Source organism: Pithys albifrons, chromosome 13, assembly GCF_047495875.1.
Source record: "Pithys albifrons albifrons isolate INPA30051 chromosome 13, PitAlb_v1, whole genome shotgun sequence".
In the NCBI taxonomy this organism is placed as follows: domain Eukaryota; kingdom Metazoa; phylum Chordata; class Aves; order Passeriformes; family Thamnophilidae; genus Pithys; species Pithys albifrons.
Window position 1 is genome coordinate 2,778,158 of NC_092470.1, and position 16,546 is coordinate 2,794,703.

A 16,546-nucleotide genomic window follows, 5' to 3' on the forward strand; every position below is an offset into this window, starting at 1 on the left:
GAACTTGAGCCCCCCTTGTCCTATTGCTGAGTGCCTGGGAGAAGAGACCAACCCCCACCTGGCCAGAACTTCCCTTCAGGCAGTTCCAGACAGTGCTGAGGTCACCTCTGAGCCTCCTCTTCTCCAGGCTGAACACCCCCAGCTCCCTCAGCCTCTCCCCACAGCACTTGTGCTCCAGTCCCTTCTCCAGCCTCGTTGCTCTTCTCTGGCCCCGCTCCAGCCCCTCAATCTCTTGCCTCAACTGAGGGGCCCAGAACTGAACACAACACTCAAGGTGTGGCCTCCCCAAGGCACAGTCCAGGGGAAGGGTCACTGCCCTGGGCCTGCTGGCCACGCTAGTTTGGATCCAGGCCAGGATCCCCTTGGCCTTCTTGGCCACCTGGGCACACTGGTGGCTCCTGTTGAGCTTCCTGTCCCTCAGTCCCCCCAGGTCCCTCTGCCTGGCTGCTCTCCAGCCACTCTGTGCCCAGCCTGTATTGTACAGTCTCTAAGCACTTTAGTACTTCAGCAAATAAAATATTTCAAATCCCCAAAGTGAAACGAGACCCCTACAAAAAGAGGCTACAGATCAGGTACAATGCCTAGAAAGCATTATCCTTATTCCACCACTGGCTTATTTACTTCAGTGATGAGGACTAATTTTCTCCAAGTTATTAGAGAAATCACTGGACTTAATTTGAATTTACAGTGAATCAGCATGTGCCTCATTCTTTAAGTTCCCAGTTGTTTTTTTCATTCCACTGCAATTTTTTTGAGATACATTTCATCAGGGACTCGGCCATAAAACACTGGATGGCCAAGGAAGATGCACATGGGAACAAAGGAACCAAAGATGAACAGAGTAGACACTGTGCACTCCAATGGACACTGTGTCTGCAAGACTACATGCTGGTAATGATAACCTGGATTTTACCTGCTGGTAGAAAAAGCAGATGAGTTACATCCCCTCTAGGTAGTAAATGAATGTAAATTTTTAACTGTACAAAAATCCTGATCAATCTCTTAATTTGTCTGATTACTACATTTGGATATTTGTTACACTACTGGAGAACAAATCTTCTAGAAAATTGTATTTCCTCAATAAAACTGTTATTTTCCAGTACACAAATATTTAGAGAGACTGCCAAGAATATAATTTTATAATAACATAGCTATTATACTCTCTTAACTGGGAGAGGATTCTTAAAAAGGCCAGTAGCATGAAAACATTTGAGGAATATGTATTTTGCCATAAATTCTTCTTCTTACTTGAAAATCTCTAATTGTAGAATCACAAAACTTTAATTTCAAAGTGACATAACTGGAACTTTAAGTATTCCTCAAACTCCTTGGGGGTCACTTTTAGCTGACTAGTGACACTTTCTGCAGTTTGCAGCCACCTTTATTCTCACTTTCTAAATTCCTTAGTAATTTTCTTACAAAATCCTGGACCTCACTTCCCCCCAGTAGTCTGAACACAAAGCCTTGTCTGCACCTGAGATCTCAGGATTCATTTTTCCTAGAGAATTTATACACCTATCCCTTTATCATCAGTTTTGTAACAGAACTGCTGAAAACATACACACACACACAAAGTTACACACAAAAGATACTTGAACATACAGTTGCACTGAAAAGGAATTTTAAGCTAAATTAATTAGTGTGCTTAAGATTTTCCAGAAATCATTTATGCCATCCCTGTTGCTGGGGGTGTGGATTCCAAGTGTAGTTCAAGAGAAAGTGTTGGATTTGAAGTAACACAGAGGGGTCTTAGAAACAAATTGAAGTAAGAAATAAACCTATTATTAGTAAGTAAATGATGCCTATGGACATTATGTGGAAGAACAGATCCTCAAATTCATAATTTTCTTCTATCAGTTCTAAGTAGCTCTGAATGCATCATCAGTTGTTTGTAGCCTATTTAGGATTATGAAGTCTCAATATCCCTTCCAACATGCTCCTCTTTGCCTCCAACACATATTACTGTAGTCACTGCAAATTTTAAAAGCCCAGACAAAGATAATTCAGTTTTCTCAGTTTAACTTGAAACCATAATGGCAAACTATCCTCACCTGTTTTCATTTTCCTATTCCCTCCAGCTGCAGCCCAAACTCCTCACCATAAACTGTGCAGCAGGAGCTGGGCAGCAAACATTTCACAGGGCTGCACAACAGGACTAGAGCACCTTATTAAAAATAAATGCTGGTGCTTCAGTCAGGAAAAGGCCCAGGCCTGCAAATCCTCAATTGTATGAGCAGCAGCATCTTTGCTTCATAAGCAGTGGGACTTGAAGGCTCTAAAATGGCTCAGGGGGCTGATGAGGAGCACATAAGTAGGTCTTCAGTTATTAAACCCAGTGTTTTCTATGTTTTAATTGTTAGTTGCCATCCTGAGAAAGATTTTCTTTGCATCCATGAAAACAGTTATGGCAGGGAGTCAGAAATAAATAAACCAACTGCTGCTCTGCATAGAAAATCCCTGCATGTCACCAGTTACAGGCAAAAAACGAAACAGTGGCAAAAATCCACTACATTACACCCCAAACTGCTACTGTTTGCACTCTGGGCAGGGTAAAAATAACTGTTGACACCTAATCATCATTGTGCAGGTCTGCAAATCTGCATCTGATTTGATTATACTGCATAACAAATGAGAATGTTATTTCCAATTCTCAGCCAACTTGGTAGACTGCAACTCCTCTCCTGCAGCCTCTACACAGAGTACCTTGTTTGCTCAGGACAAGCCTGATCTCAATGAGATTTTTTTTTCCTGTACTTCTTCACCTTTCATTTAAGCTGAAGTGAATTTAAGCCTTTTCCTCAAAATTCTTTAGCACTGAAATCCTGACATGGTGCAGAGGAATTATCTGAATAACCCAATAAGGACACTTCTAAAGGTGACCACTCTATTTTACCCCTCTATGGAGCACTGAGCTCTGCTGAGGTTAAGGAACAAACCTCAGGGCAGCTGATTAAAGAGGGGCAAAAATGGAGCACATGCATAAAGCAGCATAGCAGGAACAAGCCAAACAGGTGGCTGTGTCTTTAAAACACATTTGCAACAGATCAACTAAGGAATAGATTTTTTTTTGTGGAATTAAGAAGTGAGGATGACTGACTAGGAAATAACAGGACACAAGAAGACAAACAGCAGTACAAAGTACCAACGTGCTAAGCAAATGAAAAAAATACATTTCAAAGCAGGAGCACACACTGCAGGCACCTAATTTCTATTCTTACTATAAATCAAAGTGTACATTAAGGAAATCTGTAATTAGTGGTGTCTTCTATGAAAAGAACAGTAAATGAAAACTAGTCAGAAGAGTGGGAAGCAAAAGATGGTCACTCCTGTCTACTTTGAAGCATTAAGGATAATAAAAATGTTCCAATTCTGAAGTAAAGCAATTCAAGCCTTTTATTTAAAGGGAGATGCAAAATCCTATAGTAGGGGAGTCCACAATCCTCCTCCTGTCTCTCTCAGAAAAATTAAAGGCCTCTTTCAGTTTAAATGTAAAGGTGCTTCTACAATAACACTGAATGGTGGAACAATGACAAAAGGAAAGGCCAATTGCACAGTGCTTTGTGAATCAACTCTGGCATTTTACCCCTTCTGAGACTGCACGGGGCACACCCAGAGCCTGTTCTTGTCCCAGGTACTGCTCACCTGGATAAGGTTTCACCTTAGTACTCCTAAAACATGGAATTCCTAAATAATTTGATGTATTGCTTTTTATCAATACTCTTCATAGTATTTCTCCCACAGGTAGAAGGCTCCAAGAATAGTCTTGACTAAAGATGGTGGGAGTGAAACTGGATCGAAGGACTGGGTGAAAACCTGTCAGGTTTTTTGGCCATCACCTCTATTAGATCCACAATGTCTGACAGAGGTTTGTAGAACTGTCCATGCCTCATCCCAAAGCTAACAGCCCATCCCAATCACACTGTCCCTGACACCACTGCAGGTCTTTGCTGCAGACACCAATTAAGGTGACACATTTCACATGGCTCTATATGGCTCTGTGACACTGCACACACACACACACACGAGATTCACTCATTAAGAGAGCATGTTCTTGTGTTCATCTATCTGGATTTGCTAACTATAGATCAGGTAATCATTATAATTTGTGAATATTTCTTTATGGTGTTTTTCTGAAGCTTCTTCCCAGGTGGCAGGACCTCATTATTCTCAGGATGATCATTGGATGCAATTGCTCCCAACAGTCACTCACAGCAAGCATGGCATTATTTCAGATGTACTGGCTGGCTGCAGTTCCTGGGCTCTCTTTCCTCTTCTTTTCAGGGAAGAATAAATTATAAGTTTGTTTTGGCTTAAATCAGACAGTTGAAAACTGCATAATACGATGTGACAGGTTATAGCAGAAGTCAACTCTTGAGAATTCTTTTATTTCCCCACGCCACCCCTGAAGATGCCATAAACTCAAATCCTCTATGCCAGTCATAAAATTTTAATTAGCTAAGCTAAAAATACTGGTACTATTTACCCCAGTTCTTGTTTCTTTCTTAAACTGCTAGATTTAACACTAGTGAAACAGGCTGCAGATTGCAGAGGCCATCACTGCTCTATTAATACTCTCCTTCAGTTACATGTGAGATTCTGTTCAGCTTCATTACAATTAATCAGTAATCTAGTCTCTTGTTTCTCCCTGCCAAATGATAAATTAACTACCAGCTACGTTCATGGATGGAATATTAATTTATACAATGCCCTAAGGGGTATTTCTGTATGTAGTACAAGATGCCTCATGAACGATCTCATTCAAAGCTTTAGTAGATCTATGAAACAGAAACAGTAAATCTGGTCTGGATCAGCTGCAACTCCATGAAAACTGGAGAGATCTGTGTCAGCAATTTCAGTAACCCCCACTGAAATATCAAAAATTAAATGCAGACATGGCCTGGAATAATGATTCTTCTTTTAAATGCAAAAAATCGAGCACCTTTCCATGCCAAGAGCATTTTCTGGAGGTTTGTGACAAACGCTTTGCCTTTCTCAAGGTCAGATTATGTTCTCAGAGCACAGCACTGTGTGTGTGTTGTGTAATGGGCAGATTTGCCACTTTTAGGAGGGAAGTTATTTTGTTTTCCCTGGTTGCTCTGCACTACCTGCTGATGCTTCCCACCACATGCACGAGGACAAGAGCAGAGCAGGTGGACCCAGAGGTGCTGCCTCTGGCCTGGCCTGTCACACCATTCCTTCCTTCCTGCAGGTTTATTTGCAGCATTTTGCAGCTTTCTAGTGCATGGAAATGACTTTTGCACAGGTTCAGAAATGATATGCCACTATTTGCCTCTTCCATACCACTCTTTCAGGTTTATCTTCATTTTTCCAGCTTTTGAATGTCAGAGAAGACATAGAAAGTATTATTTTTTTAATACACGAGATACTAATGATGTTGGGTCACTTGGCAGTACCAAATATGCTTAAGATGCATTATATTGCAAAAATGACATTTTAACAGGATATACTTTTTTAATTTAGTAGCACTGAAAACATTATAAAACTTGAAAGAGGAAATTCTGTCATCTGTTGGTTTTCCACAGTCCAAAAAACCCTGAATACTGGATGAGCTCTTGGTAGAACCATAGGGGTGAGGGCAGCCCCTCTGTAAAATGCCAGGCTGCATTTTGGTAGCTCAGAATGATCAAATGGAGGCATCTGGTTATTTGACTACAAACTGCTTGAGTTTTGAGTCTATCAGCAATCCAGAATGGCTCTCATAGCACAAGAAACACAGCACAGGAAAATGCTTGCCAAGAATAGGATGCAAACCACTGAGAAAGAAACAGAGTTATTTTCAAATTTCTAACATCATATTATTAATTATTATGAAGCTTTCCCTCATAGGGATGTTTTATTTCTTTCTCATTGTGAAGTCAATCACTGCAGTGTGCATAAAATAATTTCAAGCTTTAATTACAAAAGAATAGGCAATATGCTTTGAAGGCAGCACAGAGATTTAGCTAACTCAGACATTTCAAGCAAGGCTCACATTTTTATTTCACCTTCTGTTCTTGCATTTTAATGTTTTAAGAATCCTGCTCTGTGAGAAGGTTATCACTTACTGCATGGCAGGTCTCAGACAGCTCCCTGACAGGTCTGTCCCTGGAATTATCCCAAAGGACAGGGCTGGCTGGGCCAGGGCAAGCAGCCCCAGCACTGATGGAGGAATTCTGCTTGGAAGGGCAGTGGTGGAACCTCAACACCTGGACTGCTACAGGGAATAAAGGCCAACAAAACATGTTGTATGGAGCTGCTTGTGCAGAAACAGGAATGGCTTCTCTGCTCTTTGTGCAGGACTTCACATGAGCCACCACATTCACAGTCACTCATCTCAGGGATCATGAGGGTGGATATGAGACTCAGTGACATCTTTATTTGCCACCTTTCCAAAGGGTTGGGGATCTCATTAGGCACAGAGCACAAGTTTCACTCCTTCATTCCAGATGCAAGGTTTGTGGAAGGAAAAAGAATTGGCTGAGTGCTTTGGAGGTTCAGCTGTTGTCCTTTTGGAAGGCTGATCACCACATTTAGCAGTCGAGGGCACAAGAAAACTGCAGTCCTCATCAAACATGCATCAAACTCAGGGAGGGCTCCCAAGGTGACTCCTCAACAAGCTACTAAGTTAGCAGTACCTATTCTGTTTAAATTTAAAAACAAAACCAAACCCTGGGCCTATTGGTTGAATAAACACTCTTAGTTCATCTGAGATAAAACTTGTGATATTCATAACTGCAGGATGTTTCAAACATCCAGCTATCTGAAAACCTGAGTGCCTGAAGATGAGGATTTATAAACTGCAAATGAAAGACCTGGTCCCCAGTGATATCAGGCAAATGAACAGCATGTTGGTAGATGACAAATCCTAAAGCACAAATAATCTCCTTAAACCTACATCTGTGAAACCCAACAGTGAACTTACAAAAATATCTGTCCCTTATGCTCAACAGAAAATAACTGAAGCAAACAAAAGGTGAGAAACAAGGTGGTCAAAATGCTCTTCACTGCTGGGTTGTTGAACTCAGAGCACCTTGGTGGAGGTGAATTGATTTGGTTGAAAAGAAAACCAGCCCACCACCTACAATTTGCAATGCAAATTGCAGCACATTATTTAATGTCATTAAAAAAAGCAGCTGTGGATGGATCATCCACAGTAACCAATACATTTTAAGTGAGGATATAATTTCTTATCCTCAGTAAGGGTAGGTGGAGTTTTGCATTTAGGATGTTGTAGTTCCTTTGAACTCTACTTCTCTGACAGATCTTCCAGTTTCCAAAAAAGCACCAAGTACTTACACAAATGCTCTGCACATTGAAGGACTGGTATCTTGTACCTCTATCAGGAAGAGTTAATTAGTAAGCTGAATATTTAGACAAAGCCTATTTCCAGTTCTATTTAAGGATTTACTTCCAGATGTTACTGCAGTGTCAGGCTGGGAAAGATGTAAACTGGGGTAGATCCAGGCTGAGCTTCTGAGATGTAAACTGCCTCTACTATTGTGTTATCAATGCACAGAATGACACTTGGAAACAGTCTTCTCTTCACCAAGCCAGCCAAAAACTTTAAACAAAATTTGTTACCTAATTTTCCCATTTCATTTATAGTTGTTTGTAACAAGCTGCCTTTGGTTTGATGTGGTTTATGTACTCACACCTTCCTCACAAATCAATTTCCATCATTCCATTTTAAAGGGAAGAACAGGTTATCTGCTTCATGCTTATTGTAACACCCATAGAGGGAGGACATTGAGGGTATTATTTCCAGTATCTGGCTGAAAAGCAAGAATACCTTTATGTCAGTATTTATGTTCCCACAGATCTAGGAAGGCACCTACATTTATATGCAGCATTTTAACCCTGGTCTTGGTTACTCAGACACTCCACCAATAACTGTCTGTAATTTACAGACAGAAGATGACAAAGTGCCAATTATGTAAAGAGCTTTGAGCACATAAACAAATGACTAGTGCATGCAGACTTCTACCTCTGAAATTGCAATACCAAAGAGAGTGTTCTTTTATTTTGGAGAAAAGAACTAGTATTTTTCCTTCTCTTGCCTCAATATCTTTATTGCTTAAACAGAAGATTTCAAAGGGGTTTTTTGTTTTCTGGTAATACATAGAGCACAAAGCATTCATCTTGGATGAAATAAAATATGCAATTAGCCTGCAGCTAAAGGACTTTTTGACAAAAATGTGACTTTGGCTATCTCAATTCCTATTCTACTTTAAAAGTTTTTCAGTAAAGGTGGAGAAATACTTTTCAAGAAATCCTTTTCAAGGAATCTGCAGGCAATGCTCAAGTGAAATCCTTGCCTGAACAGACACTGCTGTGCTGAAACTGTAGGAATTAACTCTGTTGTTTAGAACACTCCACTTACAGGCAGGAAGTCAGGCATCATTAGCTGCCCAGGCTCTGGTGCACCAGTCCCATCCCATCAGATCCTAACGGCCTGGAAAGGAGAGAGCAGGCATGTGGATCTTGTCTAGATGGAGAAACTCAAACCTGAAGAACTAAGACTTTCTCAGACAAAGCAGGGCAACAAAGCACTGGTTTACTCCCTATCCTGGGTGTTTCTGGCAAGAAAAGGAAGGAATTGTAATTAAAGTCTCACCATGTTTGGAAAAAGGCATCTTGATTTTACGTGATTTCTGTAACAATGCCATGCAATCTGTGACTCAAGTCTGTTGCTGGGAGATGAAACCCCATAAATTAATTACTTCTGAGCATAAGTCCCCTTACAACATCAGCATTCATTTTCTTTTGGACCTTTATGATGATAACTGAATGTTTATCTCACTTTTGCCAAGTCATTATAGGAAGAGCAACTGTTTCAAACTGGAGACTGTAGATCCGAACCTCTACAGGTGTGTGATAAAGCTGAAATGTTGTTATGAAAATAAAAGTAAAAACAAATATTAGAGCAGAAAAGGTAGCACAGATTGACATGACCCTGTGGCAGTTCATACTCTGCTCTTTATATCTTTTAGACTCTTTACTAGTCTTTGACTGTAAGTATATGATTGCTCCATGCTTATTAACTCCATGAAAGCACAGGAGACAAGAGCTGGTGTCTCCTCTTCGTCTTCTCTGCCGTTCTGTGCTCTGCTAGACATGGGAACATTGAGAGTTCCAGTGATCCATTAAAATCCTAACTACTTGGAAACTTCAAGCCTGTGGTTTGAGTTCATTTTTTCCCCTTTTTCTTCACACACAGGTGGACAGACTTCCCCTCTCAGTAACTGGCAGGCTGAGTGCAGCCCAGTGAGAGAACACTCACTGCTGGGCAGCATTCCCAAAAGCATGGATGCAGCTGCAGCCATTCCCAGGAAGGAGTGGATGCTGTGCTTGGGTAAGATGCAATGCCAGGAGGGTTAATTAGATCTAGTTGGCCTCAACAAGTGGGATGTTTTGGACTACAGCTGGCTTAGCTGCAGCAGGTATCACACATTGAAAAACCACATGTAACAGATCTGTTAGAGAAAAGGCATTAACCCTGCAGTGCAAGGTTGCTGTGCCACCAGGGCAGAGCAGGGCAGTAGCACTGAAGACACCCCCACACAGGAAGCCTCATGCTCATATCTACCTTATTTGTGTCATATTGACTATCAAAAGACTAGGGGGAATCTTAATGAAGCTTTAGAAACAGATAGATGAAAAAGCTACTGTGAAAACAAGAATTTCCCCTGCATTTTATCTGTTGTAAGATAACCACGTTTTGCACAATGCATTCACATAAACACACATTTCCCAGGGTCTCAGTAAAAGTACCTATGCACTTCAGTAACACTGTCAGGAATTAACATTTTTCCTTTAAAAATTAAGTAGTTGACAAATCACTGAGATGTTGGTACATTGTAGGTCAGCCTATTTGGCATTTATCCATAAGTTTTCCAATTCAGGACTCTGCATCTCTCATCACTAAACATGCAGTAAGGAGCTACTGAGGCAAGAATGTAAATCACAGCATCACAGAATATTCTGAGTTGGAAGGGATCACCAGGAATGATCAAGTCCAGCTCTAATGGGAATGTCCCATAAGGAGATTGAGCCCATGACCTTGGTGTTATCAGCACTGTGCTGTAACCAACTGAGATAATCTCAGTAGGAGTCTTGGTAAGACTTACTCTTCAATGACTTCGTTAGTTTTTCATAAACAGATTGGTTTGTCTTCAACTGATGCTCAGGAGAGTATGTATACAAATTTTGGGTTCAGGTTTAAGGTAAGTAATGCCTTGTGTACAGTTGCAGATATATATACATATATATATATGACAAAAAAGTACTATGGCTGGCAGAAGATGATCCCTAGAGACTACTACTTATTATAAACAGTTGTGTTTATTGGGAAAGTCAAATGTAGACTAATTAACAGCTTGAACAATTCCTATATTTCTATCCTTAAGTCAACTTGGTTTCATTATGGTGTGAACACCTACCCATGGCAGCCTCCTGGGGCTGACTAGAACTTTCCGTGTTGCAGAGAGTGACAACTCCAGTCCTGCTGGGGCTGCTGGGACATTCCAGGGGGCAGGAGCACCTCAGGGAAGGCTGTAGTTTGTAGCAAAATGGAAGTCTTGGAAGATACTGAGCTGCACCCAGTTCAAATAAAAGATTGGCCTCCAGCCACTTTACCTGCAAAGAACTGTCACAGTCTCCTGATAACAAAAGTTGCCCACACTGTAAAACTACAATCACCTTTCCTGGGCCTTCCCAAGGGGTTTTGTCAGGCACTTAAGAGGCTTTCCTGAAGGATGCAACTCTGTACCAACAGATGTAGCCTACTAATGCAAGGCTATAATCAACTTCTGTGCCCTTTGATATCCCTTTACCAGATGCAAGCCCTGAACAGTCACATTTTATTTTCCTTCCATTTAATTTTCACCTTGTATTTGCTATAGTAACAACTTTCAGCTGGAGGCAAATAAATCCTAAATTATGTGTATTGGGGAAAAGTCCATTAGCCAAGATTTCATTATGTTAAGTATTCTGTGGACATTCCTGCCACAAAGAGCTTAAAAATCTATAACTAAGTCTACAGCTGACAAATTAATAAAGTGGACTTTGGGGAGTTTGTTTCAAACCAAACACAATCCCCTCACACAATGACATGGTACTGGTAAAGAAAACAACAATGAAAACAATGTAGTCTCCACAGCAGAGAACTTTATATCCACATGCTATTCATACTTACATAGGCAAAATATTTATTTATAAATATTACTTATAAAAGGAATTATTTTTATCTTAATAGTTTAACCCAACAAGAAGGTTAAGAGCAAAATTCAGCTAAATAGCAAAACCAAATCAAGACTTTCCAGTTAGGTACATTTCAGTTATTTTAACTGACAATTAGAGGCATACCTATTATTCAGGTTTTCAGTAAATGCTTGGTCAGTATGTTATTGATTAAATCCAATGTTTCACAACCTTTTGCTACCATAATACGAGGTTATATTGGCTCTGTGCCACTTTTTCACATTCTTACCCTATTCTCTTCCTCTACAGATTAATGTCTACAGAAGATACCAAACTGCCAAGTCTATTTTGATAGGTCAGTCTTTGAGCAATAAGACTCTGCTGCTGCTGTTCTAAATGCCTACAGAGAGGGGTCCTACACCCTTGGTTTGCTCATGGGCTCCACTACAGTAAAGATTTATTGTTTTCCTTGCAATCCATTCCATTCAGGATGCTCCTGTGTTGTTCAGCTAAGTTCCACATGTATTTGCTAAACCTCAAACTTCACTATTGAAAAGCTGCTGTCTGAATTTGAGAGCAAGCACTGCCACAGTCCAGGCTGAGGAGCTGCCAGTCAGTGTGTCAGTGGGCCCAGCATGGTCCGAGTTGTCAGCCAGGGTCAGCCTCACTTGTCAGCCACAGTTAGGCACAACTTTATCTCATGATGTGAGAGGTATCATCTTAAAGGCAATGTTGATTTCATCCTGTCAAAAGGCAAGATTTATTGTGCCAAAGCACAGGGAGAGTGAGAAACTCGGAGCAGCAATAACAGCTTTCAGGTTTCCTAACCCTGAGATGGTATTTACCTGTACTACAGAGTAGGTTGCTACCATTACCTGAATTACCACTTTCATTTACTGTAATTGGAATTATCATTGCACATAGGAAAATATGTAATACCATTGACTATTTGCTGATAAAACACCTGGTTCAGAAACTCTGGATGGCATCTGGCTTGTTTGTATTTACTATGAGTGGTTATAAAAATGTTAAGTACCATCAGAAAAAAACCCAGTAATTCAAGCTTAGCTCGTTCAAACAGATGCTGGTTAATACAGAGGAACTTATTTCTACTACAACTGCTACAGCAGTGCCAATCACAAGAATTCCAGAATCATTTAAAGTATCATACTGTCTGCAGATGTTTTAAGTACACATTTCCAATTTCTTCATTCCTGGAGCTTGTGTGAAATGAAGCTCAAAGCTGTGTTTCTCATACACCAACACCTGGAGCCTAAACTAAACCAGGCCATATCCTAGGGCTCCCAACTCCAACAAGTGTTAACAAATCTAACTTCAATCAATGTGACTCAAGAATAAGACAGATAGTTTTCTAAATTGTGATTGAAAACTTTTTAAAAATACAGATAAATGCAGATAGAAAATAATAGTCACAAAGAATATATGACCTTTGTGTATAACCACACAAACAAACACCCAACCAAACAAAAAACCCTCCACCCACACAACTTAAAGGCACACTCCTGATACTACACAGATATTTTCATGGCAAGTCTTCCATTAAGAAAGCAGGCAGGCATTAACCAGGAAGGAAGAATTCTGCCACCAACAACCTTCATAATGCTAGAATCAGAGAAACAATGCAATTCAGTATTTCCTGGGAAGTGCTCCCTTCCAGGGATCATTTCATGTCTCTAATGCAGCACTGAGCACGGAATTTCTAGTCACCAATAGAATTCCTTCCCTTTCATTCATCCAGGATGCAACAGCTCTTATCTCCTGGGCCATAACATGTCAAATACTTCTACATAATTAAAGCCACACTGATTGACTGGCTAAGAATATCACAGGGAGAAGTTTCTTTTTAAAGCTGCCTTATCTCTAATCAAGAGCTGTCTTCCAGTAACAGAAGATTTTCTGCTGAAAGGACATTTTATATATCTATATATACCTATAGAGACACATATCTATATGTATCTGTACATACATCTATATGTATCTATACATATATAAACCCTCCTTTCTCCTTCCCAATACAGCAATAACAAGAAAATATTATTATGCTCTGATACCTCTTTGTAGTGCTAAATCAGAGACTATGAAGAACAGCAAGAGGCACTTTAGGAAGGCAAAATGCACATTTTTGTTAATTATGGAAACTGAGATTTATTGTGATGGTGGAATTTCTTTAGGAAAGAAAATAAAAATCTGTCAAATATACATGAACAAATTAGTGACAAGGCTCACATCTTGTCAGATTATTTTATATACTAATGCATTGTTAACAGTTCATTCTTTTTAAATACCAATCTGTTAAGGCTAAATTTAAACATCAAGGCAAGAGATCTGGTAGCGTGGCAACAACGTGCTGTGCTGCATAGTAAGAATTTGGAAGCACACGAGTCTGCTTCTTTCCTACACTGGATCAATTTGGAAGAGTAGAAATATTTCTGTTCTTTGTGATTCTTCATCTATTGGTAGTTGTAGTGGTCTTTGAAACTCAAGACAGCACAGCAAACCTGGGAAACCTGGTATCAGCCAGGATGGTCATCCTTAACAAACAGGAAAGCTGCAGATTAGAGGAAAACACTAAAGATTTCATTCCCTGAAGAGATTTGGTATGGATTTGAGCAGCTCTGAAGCAATCTTGCTTCTGTGTGAGAAACGAGCAATCCCATCTCCCTCTGATGTGTTGAAAAGTCATCTCTCAGCTTTCAGAGTGAGTTTTGAGACCTGTTCCAAGGTTTGGCTAAACCAGAAGGGTGCACTTGCCCTGCACTGAAATAAATTTTTGTGGTAGCTGGTACCAGTGGTTCTAGAGGGTAACAGCAATTCATTGATGTCATTTCACTCCTGGTGGTAGGGGGAAAAAAGAAATTAAAATCCCATGCTGTTCTGGAACAGGAGCTGGTCTGTGCAACACACATTCTTTCAGTTCATCCAGGAATACATTATCATTCTGCTGGGGCAGGAAAAGGCAAAGTTAAGTAGCCCTTTTAATCTTCTGACCTTGAGGGACACACTGGGTGACTGAAAGTCCACCCAAGCACCTTTGTTGTGTAGTGATGGGGACAGTAAATCAGTGGAGGGCATTGTGGGAATATTATTTTCCTTATTATTCTTTCTTTCTTTCACATAAAAATAAGCTCTTTCACTAAACCTGAACACTGAATGCCAAACACAGCTGCTCCTGCTGGGAGGTTCTTGTAGGTGCTGTCCTCATGGAACTGTGCTGCTTGTATGGAGGGGGAAAATGCTGTTTAAAAATACTTGTTTGGATGGCTTGGGAATAATTGAGCACCAAAGAAGACAGATATAGAACCTGAATTTTGTCTTCCTTAGTAGCTTTTTATCCTCATTTAATGGAGACAACACACTGATGATTCTGTAAACTTGTGGTTTATACAATTTGAGGCACGTATCACCTTAATTTTGGAACTGCAGCTAAAGGAGCTTACACTTCAAAAATTCCTGTCACTTCCTCTGGGAATTTTCATATACACACATACCACCACCACCATCACCAATACAGATGTTGTCATTTCCCCTTCTCCTGCTTTCCTTCCTCCCTTCCTCCCATGTTCTCTTGCTTTCCAATATGCTCATTTTATTTCTCTGATTAGTTTGAACTCCTAAAGTCAGCACTTACAGGTCTACAGGTCTCTCCCTTATGCAGATGAGTTTTCTCCCTGTTTTATGAACATAATCACTTCACAAGTGCCTTGCCTGTCACAAAGGCTTTGTGACAGACAGAGTTGGTTCCACAGGGGGTTTGATGCACTTTGCTTCTTCAGTATGAAATGCTGCAATGACTTAATCTTTGATCTTAACCTGTGATTGAGACTTTCTGGGTGCTGCAGGGTCATTGGCCTGAGACCACTGGGCATTGCAAGGCAGATGCCCCAGGAGCCCTTTCCAGAGGCCCTTTAGAGATCTGTCCATGTGATGCTCCCACAGATAGGCACAGTGGTTTTGTTAGGAACTGAGGTGTCATTGTCACTGCTGTCTGTTGTTAATTTATAGTGAAACTAAGGTTTACATCAACTGCTAGAACCTGAAGATATGCAAGGTCTTCTGCATCCATTCCTATGTTTCCTTCTTCAGCTGCTTATGCAGAGAACCACACAGTGATCCCAGGGGGTCATTCTACTGTCACTCCTAAAACCTCAGCTAAATGAAACTTTCTATGGACTCAGGCTCTTAATACAATGAGATGGAATGCTGCAAATCTATACATAAGAATATGAATTCTCCATCACTGCTTATCCCCTAAAATATCAATTTTCTGTTCAGTTTTTACTGGAATTACTCTCTCTCTAAATCCCCCAGAGAACCCTGCAGTGTCATGCTCAGATAATCAGTTGGCTGTCACTCACTACAAATCCAAAGTGGAACAACTGGGAAGCAGAGGTGACTCTACAGCCACTGCAAGAAAAATATCCTGCTAGAGAAAATGGAAATGAACTCAAAAAGCCCTATATTCCCATGTTACATAACATCCCTTGGCATTCTGGACTCCTGTGGTCAAGCCTTTAGACCTGCACACTCACCAGAACTGTGTCACCACCAATGGTTAGTGGTACCAAACTATCAGGTTGGGTTTGTTGTAGCTGACAAGTGCATCTCTCAGAAAGGAAAAGAGAGGAATCTGGAAAGAATGCTGGTTAGTGATACACTCACAAATATTCCTAATATCCATATACAAAACAAAGTTCAAAAACTACTTCATTCAATTAATAGAATGGAAATAATCTGCCATTTAAGTAATAAAGCAATAACAAGTTATTCCCTTGGGGCTGAATCTTCATTACTAAGCCTGTGACTACAAGGAAGGAAACTCCATCTTAATAATTCAAAACAGCCAACTGTCCCAGGATACTCCTGTGTGCAGCTCCCACTGGTAGCCCAGGTTGGTACCATGGATGTCTGCACTGCACTATTTGAAAATCCTTATCTAGACTCCAAACATCACACTGGTTATAACTGACACATTTTGTATATCTTTGTTCCAACTTTCCTCTTCATTTACTTGTTTCAAAGGAAAATGATCCCTTCATGCATGAGTATACTTCAGAGTATGCATCTCCAGCAGTACTTCATGCAACCTTATCATCTGAGAACACTGACATTTTCCTTTTCATCCCTACCTACAGGGCTTCTACTTTTAACTCTTTTGCTTAGGTAGAAGCACCTCTGAATCCTGGAGTTTTCCACACCTGTCTTTGCTCAGCTCTAACTTACTCTCCCTGAAGTGCAAATCCCCTCCCTCTGCTGCAGCACGTGAATGAAGACAGTAAGTACTGCAACAAAATGGAAAGGAATGTCATGTACTCAAATGACAGTGCAT

General features: G+C 40.4%; 1 protein-coding gene across 4 annotated transcripts in view; it reads right to left on the reverse strand.

Moving 5' to 3' along the window:
• The window catches only part of APBA2 (amyloid beta precursor protein binding family A member 2), an 89,529-nt gene that overhangs the window by 68,130 nt on the left and 4,853 nt on the right, over positions 1 to 16,546 (reverse strand). The window contains exon 1 of one of the 4 annotated variants that reach the window (XM_071568679.1): positions 8,381 to 8,398. The exons of the other annotated variants lie outside the window; for them this stretch is intronic. The gene's annotated coding sequence lies outside the window, so the exon portion shown is untranslated. Of the gene's footprint in view, positions 1 to 8,380; positions 8,399 to 16,546 lie in introns of those variants that run through there. 4 annotated transcript variants of the gene reach the window in all.